The sequence below is a fragment of the Bombina bombina genome, unplaced genomic scaffold, assembly GCF_027579735.1.
Source record: "Bombina bombina isolate aBomBom1 unplaced genomic scaffold, aBomBom1.pri scaffold_1339, whole genome shotgun sequence".
In the NCBI taxonomy this organism is placed as follows: domain Eukaryota; kingdom Metazoa; phylum Chordata; class Amphibia; order Anura; family Bombinatoridae; genus Bombina; species Bombina bombina.
The window spans coordinates 3,563-21,653 of record NW_026510899.1 but is presented as its reverse complement, the minus strand read 5'-3'; the positions used below and the strand labels follow the sequence as shown (position 1 = coordinate 21,653).

Sequence of the window (18,091 nt, the reverse complement as noted above, 5' to 3'; positions counted from 1 at the left end):
TCTACTAGATGTGATCAAGAAGCAAACTCAGGGTCATGTTACAGAATAATAGCACTAAAGCATTACATCCTCTACAAGATGTGATCAAGAAGCAAACTCAGGGTCATGTTACAGAATAATAGCACTAAAGCATTACATCCTCTACTAGATGTGATCAAAAAGCAAACTCAGGGTTATGTTACAGAATAATAGCATTAAAGCATTACATCCTCTACAAGATGTGATCAAGAAGCAAACGCAGGGTCATGTTACAGAATAATAGCACTAAAGCATTAAATGCTCTACTAGATGTGATCAAGAAGCAAACTCAGGGTCATGTTACAGAATTATAGCACTAAAGCATTACATCCTCTACAAGATGTGATCAAGAAGCTAACGCAGGGTCATGTTACAGAATAATAGCACTAAAGCATTAAATGTTCTACTAGATGTGATCAAGAAGCAAACTCAGGGTCATGTTACAGAATAAGAGCACTAAAGCATTAAATGCTCTACTAGATGTGATCAAGAAGCAAACTCAGGGTCATGTTACAGAATAATAGCACTAAAGCATTAAATGCTCTACTAGATGTGATCAAGAAGCAAACTCGGGGTCATGTTACAGAATAATAGCACTAAAGCATTACATCCTCTACTAGATGTGATCAAGAAGCAAACTCAGGGTCATGTTACAGAATAATAGCACTAAAGGATTACATCCTCTACTAGATGTGATCAAGAAGCAAACTTAGGGTCATGTTACAGAATAATAGCACTAAAGCCTCTACTAGATGTGATCAAGAACCAAACTCAGGGTCATGTTACAGAATAATAGCACTAAAGCATTACATCCTCTACTAGATGTGATTAAGAAGCAAACTCAGGGTCATGTTACAGAATAATAGCACTAAATCACTAAAGCCTCTACTAGATGTGATCAAGAAGCAAACTCAGGGTCATGTTACAGAATAATAACACTACATTCTCTACTAGATGTGATCAAGAAGCAAACTCAGGGTCATGTTACAGAATAATAGCACTAAAGCATTACATCCTCTACAAGATGTGATCAAGAAGCAAACTCAGGGTCATGTTACAGAATAATAGCACTAAAGCCTCTACTAGATGTGATCAAGAAGCAAACTCAGGGTCATGTTACAGAATAATAGCACTAAAGCCTCTACTAGATGTGATCAAGAAGCAAACTCAGGGTCATGTTACAGAATAATAGCACTAAAGCACTAAAGCCTCTACTGGATGTGATCAAGAAGCAAACTCAGGGTCATGTTACAGAATAATAGCACTAAAGCCTCTACTATATGTGATCAAGAAGCAAACTCAGGGTCATGTTACAGAATAATAGCACTAAAGCATTACATCCTCTACAAGATGTGATCAAGAAGCAAACTCAGGGTCATGTTACAGAATAATAGCACTAAAGCCTCTACTAGATGTGATCAAGAAGCAAACTCAGGGTCATGTTACAGAATAATAGCACTAAAGCCTCTACTAGATGTGATCAAGAAGCAAACTCAGGGTCATGTTACAGAATAATAGCACTAAAGCACTAAAGCCTCTACTGGATGTGATCAAGAAGCAAACTCAGGGTCATGTTACAGAATAATAGCACTAAAGCCTCTACTATATGTGATCAAGAAGCAAACTCAGGGTCATGTTACAGAATAATAGCACTAAAGCCTCTACTAGATGTGATCAAGAAGCAAACTCAGGGTCATGTTACAGAATAATAGCACTAAAGCATTAAATCATCTACTAGATGTGATCAAGAAGCAAACTCAGGGTCATGTTACAGAATAATAGCACTAAAGCATTAAATCCTCTACTAGATGTGATCAAGAAGCAAACTCAGGGTCATGTTACAGAATAATAGCACTAAAGCATTAAATCCTCTACTAGATGTGATTAAGAAGCAAACTCAGGGGGGGCGGAGCTAACACTGGAGCTGAGCGGTCGCATCTCAAGGTGGCTCCGGCTGCACTATATACAAAATACTAATTTAGCGACCGCTCTAGCTCCCTTATTCCAATAACAGCTGGAATTAGCAAAGACAGAGGCATCAGAGATTTAAAATCCAATGGTGATATATCTCTTGGATGTAACCCTATCCCACCCATGTTGGTTTTGCAGATCAGAGTGCTAAGCAGCGGCCATTTTCCTTTTACCTACGCAGCAAAAAATTAGCGGGGAAAAACTGACTTTTTGAACTACATTATTTCTATGGCGACAGCTGCAGTGAAAAGCAATATGGAACCAGCGGTATATATACTCAGAGAACTTGGTAATCTCCTGGCCGGTTATCAGGCTGTATTTTCACACACGCTCAAGATGGCAGTTCAAGCGGTCGCTACGGATTCTACCACCTTGCACCATGTCTCCACAGTAGTTTGTGAAATGGATGGCGCCTTGGGGCCCCGGCAGCCATCATCCACCCTGCACGATCCATGGAGAAACATGGTAGTGAGCCCCGTGAACGCTGCTTTTCCAGCTGATCAGCCGGCTGATGTGTGGACTCAGGATGAGGCGGTGAGCATGTCTCCCCCCTGTCATGTAAATAGAACCATCGAGGCAGCGGTCTGTACCGTTCCTGCAACTGTCCAGATACCTCCTGTGCTTAGGGCTGGGAAATACCTTTACTCACTAACATGGCTGTTTGTTAGGGAGACCCTGGAGGGAGATCACCTACCTGCTGTTGCGGTGGAAGAGAACAGAGCAGGTCCATCACTAGGTTCAGAGTTAACAACTCCTAGAGGCATCGGCTAGATGAACTATCCGACAGATCCTTAAGCCCATTATGCTCTTTGTGGATCTAATGGAGATATTGGTTATTAGAAAGACTTGTTTGAATGTTGGCAATACGCCTGGTCACACACACCGTTAGCCCTGTGTTTTAGGCAGGATACAATGCTAATCACCTTTTTTTATTATTACTGTTCCCTGTATACCTTATCCTATCATACTTGTTTGTCTTAAAGTTTAAGAATGTTGCGTGGGGTGAAGTGAATGACTGCTATCGTATCTGCTACCTTTATTCACATACTTGTAGTGCTCATAACGATCCCTGCTTTGTTTGCTTAAGGAATGATTATTTATATGATGGGGCATCATTCATGGGAATACCTGCACTCAATGTGGACAATTTATCTATGTTGGTTATATCTCTTTACAATGGGCTGTTGCATAAATGTGCTCTATTTAACTTAACCATGTTCTGGCTTACAAAGGTAGTTTGCATCTGAGCTATGCTGTTACATCTGGCTTTGATGCCACATCATGTCATAGGAGTACCTGAAGGATGAATGTTTTAGAAGTTCATATGCTTGATATTTTACTAAGTGGCACGGTCCTATTTTACAGATCGTGGTTCTTGGTTTAGTGTTCAATTGTTGCTCACTGGTAGAGGATGTAATTGCTAACTCTCACCACTGGAGGGGAGTCTTAGCTTGCTTATGCAGTGTTTCAAACCTGTACATATTTACTTTGCAAAACATCTGATTGATACTTTCCTATGAAGATCCGTAGTTTTGAATCTCTGTAGCTATCAATGTAACAGCTGTGCTCCTTGCTATTCTTGTTTCCTGGGTCCCAATGATTGCAGTGGATTAAGGTATTTAATATATTTAGAACTAGGTTACAGTTTAATAAGGTTAATCCAGCTACATCGCCAATTGTTGGGAACATGTTTACTATTTGCCTCTCTATATTCTTAATATTGTTACCATATGTAAAGACATTATTTCTGTGCCCCAAGTATAACACATTGAGAGTAGCTCTAATTTAGCAGTTCTCTCTAGATATAAGTTTTAGTTACTGGGTGTCTTTAGTTCATAGTCTTTTTCTATATACTTTGGCCTGCAACATCTATATACCCAAGGCTTGTGTAATTAAAGTAGATAGATGAGCCACATTTTCCTCAGCTAAACTATACTCTCCATATAGTTTCTCTCTATACCTATACATACATACCTGTTATACCAAGTTTTCCTGTTGGAATTTTAACTGCTTATGGGGTACCTGACAAACCTTATCATTTTTGCTGTTAGCTTCTAATCTCTCATACCGCATATTGCTTGATACCGCTATAATGGAACTAACTATAGTCTATATAGTCTCATATATTTTGTTCTAAATTTTTTATACTCTGGATAAGGAATACCCATATAGTCAGCTAGTTCAAGGTTAATACTCTAGTTTAGAGTTAATTTCTCTCTACTTTCCCTATAGCTATTCATATGCTTATAAGGCCATACACAGAGACATAATGAGCCCTCACCTACCTCGTTCAAGCAATCAACTATAGTAGCCGACCCAATTGCAATCTCTTACAGATGCTAGTGATCGACATACATAGAAATTACTCAGATGTTTTACAGGCTTCTCATGTATATCCTACCACCTCCTACCCCCCACCCCATATTATAAACCTCCTTTTATAGGAGGGTTAAATACGCGGTTCTCCTTGCAAATACCGCACCCCATTTCCCTTCTTCATTAGCAAAATCTTGCAGTTTGTCAAGATATTTAGAACGTTCCGAAACATAACAAAGTTTGAAGATGTAGCCTGAATATTTCTAAAAGTTTCAGAAGCTTTTATCAGTTGAAAATTTTATTCTAATTTGCCATAGGTTCAAGAGAGACCATTTCTACCACTCTATTTCCTCTAGACATCATTTTAGATGACAGGAGTCCAAAAGTGGCTTCTTTTATTAGGAGAGGAAAATAATATAAAGCAGAAAATGAGGTTTCAGTTTTGCCTGTTACATATAAATATGGTGATGTTACTTTGGGTTTTCTCATGACAAATCTTTACCTGCATGTGACTATAGCATAGTTTTGAACTCTTAAGTAATGTCATAGTTTAAAAGAATGATTTTGAATACCTATGTAACATGTGTATTTGATGTTTTTTTTGTCAATAACCTCAATAAAAAACTTATTTAAAAAAAAAAAAAAAAGAAGCAAACTCAGGGTCATGTTACAGAATAATAGCACTAAAGCACTAAAGCCTCTACTAGATGTGATCAAGAAGCAAACTCAGGGTCATGTTACAGAATAATAGCACTACATTCTCTACTAGATGTGATCAAGAAGCAAACTCAGGGTCATGTTACAGAATAATAGCACTAAAGCATTACATCCTCTACAAGATGTGATCAAGAAGCAAACTCAGGGTCATGTTACAGAATAATAGCACTAAAGCCTCTACTAGATGTGATCAAGAAGCAAACTCAGGGTCATGTTACAGAATAATAGCACTAAAGCCTCTACTAGATGTGATCAAGAAGCAAACTCAGGGTCATGTTACAGAATAATAGCATTAAATCCTCTATTAGATGTGATCAAGAAGCAAACTCAGGGTCATGTTACAGAATAATAGCACTAAAGCCTCTACTAGATGTGATCAAGAAGCAAACTCAGGGTCATGTTACAGAATAATAGCATTAACGCATTAAATCCTCTATTAGATGTGATCAAGAAGCAAACTCAGGGTCATGTTACAGAATAATAGCACTAAAGCCTCTACTAGATGTGATCAAGAAGCAAACTCAGGGTCATGTTACAGAATAATAGCATTAACGCATTAAATCCTCTATTAGATGTGATCAAGAAGCAAACTCAGGGTCATGTTACAGAATAATAGCACTACATTCTCTACTAGATGTGATCAAGAAGCAAACTCAGGGTCATGTTACAGAATAATAGCACTAAAGCATTACATCCTCTACTAGATGTGATCAAGAAGCAAACTCAGGGTCATGTTACAGAATAATAGCACTAAAGGATTACATCCTCTACTAGATGTGATCAAGAAGCAAACTTAGGGTCATGTTACAGAATAATAGCACTAAAGCCTCTACTAGATGTGATCAAGAACCAAACTCAGGGTCATGTTACAGAATAATAGCACTAAAGCATTACATCCTCTACTAGATGTGATTAAGAAGCAAACTCAGGGTCATGTTACAGAATAATAGCACTAAAGCACTAAAGCCTCTACTAGATGTGACCAAGAAGCAAACTCAGGGTCATGTTACAGAATAATAACACTACATTCTCTACAAGATGTGATCAAGAAGCAAACTCAGGGTCATGTTACAGAATAATAGCACTAAAGCCTCTACTAGATGTGATCAAGAAGCAAACTCAGGGTCATGTTACAGAATAATAGCACTAAAGCCTCTACTAGATGTGATCAAGACGCAAACTCAGGGTCATGTTACAGAATAATAGCACTAAAGCATTAAATCCTCTATTAGATGTGATCAAGAAGCAAACTCAGGGTCATGTTACAGAATAATAGCACTAAAGCATTACATCCTCTACAAGATGTGATCAAGAAGCAAACTCAGGGTCATGTTACAGAATAATAGCACTAAAGCCTCTACTAGATGTGATCAAGAAGCAAACTCAGGGTCATGTTACAGAATAATAGCACTAAAGCACTAAAGCCTCTACTGGATGTGATCAAGAAGCAAACTCAGGGTCATGTTACAGAATAATAGCACTAAAGCCTCTACTATATGTGATCAAGAAGCAAACTCAGGGTCATGTTACAGAATAATAGCATTAAAGCATTAAATCCTCTATTAGATGTGATCAAGAAGCAAACTCAGGGTCATGTTACAGAATAATAGCACTAAAGCCTCTACTAGATGTGATCAAGAAACAAACTCAGGGTCATGTTACAGAATAATAGCACTAAAGCCTCTACTAGATGTGATCAAGAAGCAAACTCAGGGTCATGTTACAGAATAATAGCACTAAAGCACTAAAGCCTCTACTAGATGTGATCAAGAAGCAAACTCAGGGTCATGTTACAGAATAATAGCACTAAAGCATTAAATCATCTACTAGATGTGATCAAGAAGCAAACTCAGGGTCATGTTACAGAATAATAGCACTAAAGCATTAAATCCTCTACTAGATGTGATCAAGAAGCAAACTCAGGGTCGTGTTACAGAATAAGAGCACTAAAGCATTAAATGCTCTACTAGATGTGATCAAGAAGCAAACTTAGGGTCATGTTACAGAATAAGAGCACTAAAGCACTAAAGCCTCTACTAGATGTGATCAAGAAGCAAACTCAGGGTCATGTTACAGAATAATAGCACTACATTCTCTACTAGATGTGATCAAGAAGCAAACTCAGGGTCATGTTACAGAATAATAGCACTAAAGCATTACATCCTCTACAAGATGTGATCAAGAAGCAAACTCAGGGTCATGTTACAGAATAATAGCACTAAAGCCTCTACTAGATGTGATCAAGAAGCAAACTCAGGGTCATGTTACAGAATAATAGCACTAAAGCCTCTACTAGATGTGATCAAGAAGCAAACTCAGGGTCATGTTACAGAATAATAGCACTAAAGCCTCTACTAGATGTGATCAAGAAGCAAACTCAGGGTCATGTTACAGAATAATAGCACTAAAGCATTAAATCCTCTACTAGATGTGATCAAGAAGCAAACTCAGGGTCATGTTACAGAATAATAGCACTAAAGCATTAAATCCTCTACTAGATGTGATCAAGAAGCAAACTCAGGGTCATGTTACAGAATAATAGCACTAAAGCCTCTACTAGATGTGATCAAGAAGCAAACTCAGGGTCATGTTACAGAATAATAGCACTATAGCCTCTACTAGATGTGATCAAGAAGCAAACTCAGGGTCATGTTACAGAATAATAGCACTAAAGCATTAAATCCTCTACTAGATGTGATCAAGAAGCAAACTCAGGGTCATGTTACAGAATAATAGCACTAAAGCATTAAATCCTCTACTAGATGTGATCAAGAAGCAAACTCAGGGTCATGTTACAGAATAATAGCACTAAAGCACTAAAGCCTCTACTAGATGTGATCAAGAAGCAAACTCAGGGTCATGTTACAGAATAATAGCACTACATTCTCTACTAGATGTGATCAAGAAGCAAACTCAGGGTCATGTTACAGAATAATAGCACTAAAGCATTACATCCTCTACAAGATGTGATCAAGAAGCAAACTCAGGGTCATGTTACAGAATAATAGCACTAAAGCCTCTACTAGATGTGATCAAGAAGCAAACTCAGGGTCATGTTACAGAATAATAGCACTAAAGCATTACATCCTCTACAAGATGTGATCAAGAAGCAAACTCAGGGTCATGTTACAGAATAATAGCACTAAAGCCTCTACTAGATGTGATCAAGAAGCAAACTCAGGGTCATGTTACAGAATAATAGCACTAAAGCCTCTACTAGATGTGATCAAGAAGCAAACTCAGGGTCATGTTACAGAATAATAACACTACATTCTCTACTAGATGTGATCAAGAAGCAAACTCAGGGTCATGTTACAGAATAATAGCACTAAAGCATTACATCCTCTACAAGATGTGATCAAGAAGCAAACTCAGGGTCATGTTACAGAATAATAGCACTAAAGCCTCTACTAGATGTGATCAAGAAGCAAACTCAGGGTCATGTTACAGAATAATAGCACTAAAGCACTAAAGCCTCTACTAGATGTGATCAAGAAGCAAACTCAGGGTCATGTTACAGAATAATAGCCTCTACTAGATGTGATCAAGAAGCAAACTCAGGGTCATGTTACAGAATAATAGCACTAAAGCATTAAATCCTCTACTAGATGTGATTAAGAAGCAAACTCAGGGTCATGTTACAGAATAATAGCACTAAAGCACTAAAGCCTCTACTAGATGTGATCAAGAAGCAAACTCAGGGTCATGTTACAGAATAATAGCACTACATTCTCTACTAGATGTGATCAAGAAGCAAACTCAGGGTCATGTTACAGAATAATAGCACTAAAGCATTACATCCTCTACAAGATGTGATCAAGAAGCAAACTCAGGGTCATGTTACAGAATAATAGCACTAAAGCCTCTACTAGATGTGATCAAGAAGCAAACTCAGGGTCATGTTACAGAATAATAGCACTAAAGCACTAAAGCCTCTACTAGATGTGATCAAGAAGCAAACTCGGGGTCATGTTACAGAATAATAGCACTAAAGCCTCTACTAGATGTGATCAAGAAGCAAACTCAGGGTCATGTTACAGAATAATAGCATTAACGCATTAAATCCTCTATTAGATGTGATCAAGAAGCAAACTCAGGGTCATGTTACAGAATAATAGCACTAAAGCCTCTACTAGATGTGATCAAGAAGCAAACTCAGGGTCATGTTACAGAATAATAGCACTAAAGCATTAAATCCTCTACTAGATGTGATCAAGAAGCAAACTCAGGGTCATGTTACAGAATAATAGCACTAAAGCATTAAATCCTCTACTAGATGTGATCAAGAAGCAAACTCAGGGTCATGTTACAGAATAATAGCACTAAAGCACTAAAGCCTCTACTAGATGTGATCAAGAAGCAAACTTAGGGTCATGTTACAGAATAATAGCACTACATTCTCTACTAGATGTGATCAAGAAGCAAACTCAGGGTCATGTTACAGAATAATAGCACTAAAGCATTACATCCTCTACAAGATGTGATCAAGAAGCAAACTCAGGGTCATGTTACAGAATAATAGCACTAAAGCCTCTACTAGATGTGATCAAGAAGCAAACTCAGGGTCATGTTACAGAATAATAGCACTAAAGCCTCTACTAGATGTGATCAAGAAGCAAACTCAGGGTCATGTTACAGAATAATAGCACTAAAGCATTAAATCCTCTACTAGATGTGATCAAGAAGCAAACTCAGGGTCATGTTACAGAATAGCACTAAAGCATTACATCCTCTACTAGATGTGATTAAGAAGCAAACTCAGGGTCATGTTACAGAATAATAGCACTAAAGCCTCTACTAGATGTGATCAAGAAGCAAACTCAGGGTCATGTTACAGAAGAATAATAACACTACATTCTCTACTAGATGTGATCAAGAAGCAAACTCAGGGTCATGTTACAGAATAATAGCACTAAAGCCTCTACTAGATGTGATCAAGAAGCAAACTCAGGGTCATGTTACAGAATAATAGCACTAAAGCATTAAATCCTCTACTAGATGTGATCAAGAAGCAAACTCAGGGTCATGTTACAGAATAGCACTAAAGCATTACATCCTCTACTAGATGTGATTAAGAAGCAAACTCAGGGTCATGTTACAGAATAATAGCACTAAAGCCTCTACTAGATGTGATCAAGAAGCAAACTCAGGGTCATGTTACAGAAGAATAATAACACTACATTCTCTACTAGATGTGATCAAGAAGCAAACTCAGGGTCATGTTACAGAATAATAGCACTAAAGCATTACATCCTCTACAAGATGTGATCAAGAAGCAAACTCAGGGTCATGTTACAGAATAATAGCACTAAAGCCTCTACTAGATGTGATCAAGAAGCAAACTCAGGGTCATGTTACAGAATAATAGCACTAAAGCATTAAATCCTCTATTAGATGTGATCAAGAAGCAAACTCAGGGTCATGTTACAGAATAATAGCACTAAAGCCTCTACTAGATGTGATCAAGAAACAAACTCAGGGTCATGTTACAGAATAATAGCACTAAAGCCTCTACTAGATGTGATCAAGAAGCAAACTCAGGGTCATGTTACAGAATAATAGCACTAAAGCATTAAATCCTCTACTAGATGTGATCAAAAAGCAAACTCAGGGTCATGTTACAGAATAATAGCACTAAAGCACTAAAGCCTCTACTAGATGTGATCAAGAAGCAAACTCAGGGTCATGTTACAGAATAATAGCACTAAAGCATTACATTCTCTACAAGATGTGATCAAGAAGCAAACGCAGGGTCATGTTACAGAATAATAGCACTAAAGCATTACATCCTCTACAAGATGTGATCAAGAAGCAAACGCAGGGTCATGTTACAGAATAATAGCACTAAAGGATTAAATGCTCTACTAGATGTGATCAAGATGCAAACTCAGGGTCATGTTACAGAATTATAGCACTAAAGCATTACATCCTCTACAAGATTGTTCTGGATGCACTGTGTTAAGGAAAACTTACACAGTGCAGCCAGAGCATAGCCTGATGCAGAGCAGCGCTGTTTGAAGAGAATAGCCTGATGCAGAGCAGCGCTGCAAAGTGAAAGAGCCAAGAGGTCCTGTATGTGTTCCATTCTTTCTGCAGACGTACAGATATAACAATATTATCAGTATATAACACACATACCGTATAGATATAACAATATTATCAGTATAACACACACATACCGTATAGATATAACAATATTATCAGTATAACACACACATACCGTACAGATATAACAATATTATCAGTATATAACACACATACCGTACAGATATAACAATATTATCAGTATATAACACACATACCGTATAGATATAACATTATTATCAGTATATAACACACATACTGTATAGATATAACACACATACCGTATAGATATAACATTATTATCAGTATATAACACACATACTGTATAGATATAACATTATTATCAGTATATAACACACATACTGTATAGATATAACACAAATACCGTATAGATATAACATTATTATCAGTATATAACACACATAACGTACAGATATAACAATATTATCAGTATATAACACACATACCGTATAGATATAACAATATTATCAGTATAACACACACATACCGTACAGATATAACAATATCAGTATATTACACACATACCGTACAGATATAACAATATTATCAGTATACAACACACATACCGTATATATATAACAATATTATCTGTATATAACACACATACTGTACAGATATAACAATATTATCAGTATATAACACACATACTGTATAGATATAACAATATTATCTGTATATAACACACATACCGTAAAGATATAACAATGTTATCTGTATATAACACACATACCGTATATATATAATAATATTATCTGTATATAAAACACACATACTGTAAAGCTATAACAATGTTATCTGTATATAACACACATACTGTAAAGATATAACAATATTATCTGTATATAACACACACTGTATAGATATAACAATGTTATCTGTATATAACACACATACTGTAAAGATATAACAATGTTATCTGTATATAACACACATACTGTAAAGATATAACAATGTTATCTGTATATAACACACATACTGTAAAGATATAACAATGTTATCTGTATATAACACACATACTGTAAAGATATAACAATGTTATCTGTATATAACACACATACTGTAAAGATATAACAATGTTATCTGTATATAACACACATACCGTACAGATATAACAATATTATCAGTATATAACACACATACCGTACAGATATAACAATATTATCAATATATAACGCACACACTGTACAGATATAACATTATCAGTATATAACACACATACCATATAGATAAAACAATATTATCTGTATATAACACACATACTGTAAAGATATAACAATATTATCAGTATATAACACACATACCATATAGATAAAACAATATTATCTGTATATAACACACATACCGTACAGATATAACATTATCAGTATATAACACACATACCATATAGATAAAACAATATTATCAGTATATAACACACATACTGTATAGATATAACAATATTATCAGTATACAACACACATACCGTATATATATATAACAATATTATCTGTATACAACACACATACCGTATATATATATAACAATATTATCTGTATATAACACACATACTGTAAAGATATAACAATATTATCAGTATATAACACACATACCATATAGATAAAACAATATTATCTGTATATAACACACATACCGTACAGATATAACATTATCAGTATATAACACACATACCATATAGATAAAACAATATTATCAGTATATAACACACATACTGTATAGATATAACAATATTATCAGTATACAACACACATACCGTATATATATATAACAATATTATCTGTATACAACACACATACCGTATATATATATAACAATATTATCTGTATATAACACACATACTGTACAGATATAACAATATTATCAGTATACAACACACATACTGTACAGATATAACAATGTTATCTGCCCCAAGGCAGAACATAGTGCGATCTGCGATATTATTGCAGAAAGTGGAGCCTGCCTGCAGAAAGAACGGCCAGGTCTGTTAAACAGAGAATTTTTTCTTCAACAGAATTTTTTTTTCTCTGGCCAGTGCAGTGCTTTCAAATGGACAACCGGCACCTTTTTAGTGCAGACAGTACTTTTAAATTATTGGCTAATGGCTGCTCTGCTCCTGAAATTGATACTTTTTATGCAATATCATTATTGATACTTTTACCCGCCAGAACGGCTTCTGCGACTGTGAGGTAAGTCAGTTCTCGGCACAGGGCATGTGTTTTTTTTTTTTTAACTAGCAGAAGGAGTAAAAGCTTTTTAAAAATGTTTTATTATTATTGTATTTCAATAGAGCCGAGCGGTGGTGCGGCGGTAGTGTGAGGAGAGGGCTGAGTGAGAACAGAAAAAGAGCGCACAACAAATGTTTACATTTGCACACATCTCCTACTGCAGCGCATCACATCATTCTGGGAGACCGTAGACCGGCAATGTGTGCTGTATGCCTCAACAGCGTATCGCCTACAGCAGCGTGTGAGAAGAGGGCTTAGTGAGAGCAGGAAAAGAGCGTATCACCTACAGCACGTCTTATCTATGATCTACATTCACAGACCTGCCCCTGCATTAGTGTACAGCATGGTGACTTGCGAGATCCCATATACCGGAGAAATGCTGTGCAAGTGGGTGATGAGGTTACACATGCTGTACACTAATGCAGGGGCAGGTCTGTGAATGTAGATCATAGCTAAGACGTGCTGTAGGTGATACGTTCTTTTCCTGCTCTCACTAAGCCCTCTTCTCACATTACCACCGCACCACCGCTTGGCTCTATTGAAATATTAATGCAGGGGCAGGTCTGTGAATGTAAATCATAGCTAAGACGTGCTGTAGGCGATACGCTGTTGAGGCATAGAGCACACATTGCCGGTCTGCGGTCTCCCAGAATGATGTGATGCGCTGCAGTAGGAGATGTGCGCAAATGTAAACATTTGTTGTGCGCTCTTTTCCTGTTCTCACTCAGCCCTCTCCTCACACTACCGCCGCACCACCGCTCGGCTCTATTGAAATATTAATGCAGGGGCAGGTCTGTGTAATGAGCCCACTGAATGTAAATCATAGTCCTCGGTGTATACTGGCCCTTTAAGCAGGTTTTTTGGTTGTACTATGGCACTTACTGGGTGGAAATCACTAAATTAATTTACTCCTCCTGAGTCCTTCTATGTCCCTAGCCAAAGCCGCCCTGGGGCCACAATTCAATTCTACAGTAATTTTTATCTGATAATCAAGTATTTCTCCAGTCCAGTGTTACCAAAACTCCTCTCCTTTACAAATGTTTTATTCCTGGCCTCACACCCTCAGTGTTAATATAATCTATACATTTGTGTGTCTATGTATACTATCTTGCTTTAAAAAAAAAAAAAAGTTTTCATTTATTTTTTAAAGTTTGTTCACTGGCTGTGTGAGTGTAAAGAATACATTCCAGTACATTTCAGGTTCTTTTGGCATTACTGCAATAAGCTTGTTTTTTTTAAATGCTTCTCTGGAAAAATTTTTTACAAAAAATGATGCCAATATGTTCTAAAAACTCGCCCTAAGACACTGTTAGTGTTAGGTTGGCAGTATTTTGGTTATTGTGGTGGGTCAGTTTGTTGTCAGAAGGGGCTAAATAGTTTGCACACTCCTCTTTTACAACCAAGGGGTTATGCTAGCAAATTTAGATCAGCGACACATCTGTTATTTATTATCACCTTCCCTCACTAAATATTGGAATCAGATTTTAAACAATGAATGAACAGCCAAAGCCTTTTTATTTGCAAATTGTAAATAGCAATAATAATACTAATATAATTAGTACTAGTAGACTAGTATTTTATTACTATTAGCGTAAGTTTCTCTGATGAAAGAAAGTCTACTTTTGTTTGCCTACTATAGCAGTGCTTCCTCAAGAACAGTAAAAATGAAACCAGGGTTGTGAGTGATAAACATTTTAAAACTTAACAGAACAAAAATTCTATTAACATTTAAAATGTATATCACCACCCTGGTTTTATTTATTTTTTCTTGGGGAAAAAGGGAATGGTAACTATATTGTGGTTCTTTAAGCATATATGCACAATAGGTGGGATAGGGGACTTTATATTTGATTGTCAGCTGAGCAGAGCTGGTAATGATAGAATGGGGTCAGTCCACACGTATGTGTGCGCGCGCGCACACACACATTACATGTGAAAGTTTACCAAGTTTTAAATAAATGTTTGTTTATGAATGATTTAAAACCGAATTTTATTTCATAATGACCTGCAGAAAATTTTTCACTACAAAAAATCTCATCGCAGAAAGTGAAAAAAAGTTCTGCTTCTGGGGTTATCTGTATATAACACACATACTGTACAGATATAACAATATTATCAGTATATAACACACATACTGTACAGATATAACAATGTTATCTGTATATAACACACATACTGTACAGATATAACAATATTATCAGTATACAACACACATACCGTATATATATATATATAACAATATTATCTGTATATAACACACATACTGTACAGATATAACAATGTTATCTGTATATAACACACATACTGTACAGATATAACAATATTATCAGTATATACCACATACATTATCAGTATATAACACACATACCGTATATATATAACAATATTATCAGTATATAACACACATACCGTATATATATAACAATATTATCAGTATATAACACACATACCGTATATATATAACAATATTATCAGTATATACCACATACATTATCAGTATATAACACACATACCGTATATATATATAACAATATTATCAGTATATAACACACATACCGTATATATATATAACAATATTATCAGTATATACCACATACATTATCAGTATATAACACACATACCGTATATATATAACAATATTATCAGTATATAACACACATACCGTACAGATATAACAATATTATCAGTATATAACACACATACTGTACAGATATAACAATGTTATCTGTATATAACACACATACTGTACAGATATAACAATATTATCAGTATATACCACATACATTATCAGTATATAACACACATACCGTATATATATAACAATATTATCAGTATATACCACATACATTATCAGTATATAACACACATACCGTATATATATAACAATATTATCAGTATATACCACATACATTATCAGTATATAACACACATACCGTATATATATAACAATATTATCAGTATATACCACATACATTATCAGTATATAACACACATACCGTATATATATAACAATATTATCAGTATAACACACATACCGTATATATATAACAATATTATCAGTATATACCACATACATTATCAGTATATAACACACATACCGTATATATATATAACAATATTATCAGTATATACCACATACATTATCAGTATATAACACACATACCGTATATATATAACAATATTATCAGTATATACCACATACATTATCAGTATATAACACACATACCGTATATATATAACAATATTATCAGTATATACCACATACATTATCAGTATATAACACACATACCGTATATATATAACAATATTATCAGTATATAACACACATACCGTATATATATAACAATATTATCAGTATATACCACATACATTATCAGTATATAACACACATACCGTATATATATAACAATATTATCAGTATATACCACATACATTATCAGTATATAACACACATACCGTATATATATAACAATATTATCAGTATATACCACATACATTATCAGTATATAACACACATACCGTATAGATCAGTAAACTATACACGTACCATAAAGAAGTGACAATAGTATCAGTGCAGTGACATTTAGTGACACTGACATCAGTACCTGATACCTCTATAGCACAATGCACCAGGTTAATACCAGGATGTTATGAATTAACCCCATAAGCTATAAGTAACCATATCTATAGGGTCACACACACGTCAACCTGATGCCCAAACCCAGCCCTGGTGCAAGCTCACTCGGCTTTATGCTCCGCCGCCCGGTTCTCATCTCTCGGTCTCCCGGGATTCTCCTCTCTATCGCCACTTGCTCCTTTCCATCGCTGACGAGGTCCTTTGGACGCCATAGCTATAGTGGGCAAGCTCAATCACTTCCGGGTAGCGTCATTCCCCAACAGAAACGCGGAAGCCATCATTGTGTTTGGCAAAAGTTTTTTTGTTGTTGTTTTTACACACGATACTACGCATGCGTAATTGTTCTCAAGTGCCTGTAACGTCAATAAAATTGTGTATGAGTTACATTTTTAACGTGTTTTATTCCGGACAAGCTGTAACACAGGGCAGTCATTACTGAACAAGTCCCTTATAGGACACAAATCTCATGATGTGTCTAAGGTAAAATCTTAGTTTAGCGTCTAGTCAAAAATAAACTTTCATGATTCAGATAGGGCAGGTAGTTTTAAACACCCTTCGGATTTACTTTTATCCTCAATTTTGCATTCTTCTCTTGGTATCCTTAGTTGAAAGTTAAACCAAGGTAGTCTCATATGCTTATTTCTAAGCCCTTGAAGGCTGCCTCTTATCTCAGTGCATGTTGACCGGTTTTCACAACTAGAGGGTGTTCATGTGAGTCATATAGCTAAGATGCTCACTTCTATGGAGTTATTTATGAGTTAGCACTGATTGGCTAAAATGTAAGTTTGTCAAAAGAACTATAATAAGGGTTATAGTGTAGAGGCTTAGATACAAGGTAATCACAGAGGTAAAAAGTATATTAATATAACTGAGATAAGGGGCAGTCTGCAGAGGGTTAGATACACGGTAATCACAGAGGTAAAAAGTATATTAATATAACTGAGATAAGGGGTAGTCTGCAGAGGCTTAGATACAGGGTAATCACAAAGGTAAAAAGTATATTAATATAACTGAGATAAGGGGCAGTCTGCAGAGGCTTATATACAAGGTAATCACAGAGATAAAAATATATTAATATAACAGTGTTGGTTATGCAGAACTGGGG

At 35.8% G+C, this 18,091-nt stretch overlaps 1 long non-coding RNA gene across 1 annotated transcript in view; it reads right to left on the bottom strand.

Moving 5' to 3' along the window:
* LOC128643517 (uncharacterized) overlaps window positions 1–17,200 on the bottom strand; it is a 47,130-nt gene extending 29,930 nt beyond the window's left edge. Inside the window, exon 1 of the long non-coding RNA XR_008399831.1 lies at window positions 17,092–17,200. This is a non-coding gene — a long non-coding RNA (uncharacterized LOC128643517). The remainder of the gene's footprint in view (window positions 1–17,091) is intronic.
* Window positions 17,201–18,091: the final 891 nt, after the last annotated feature.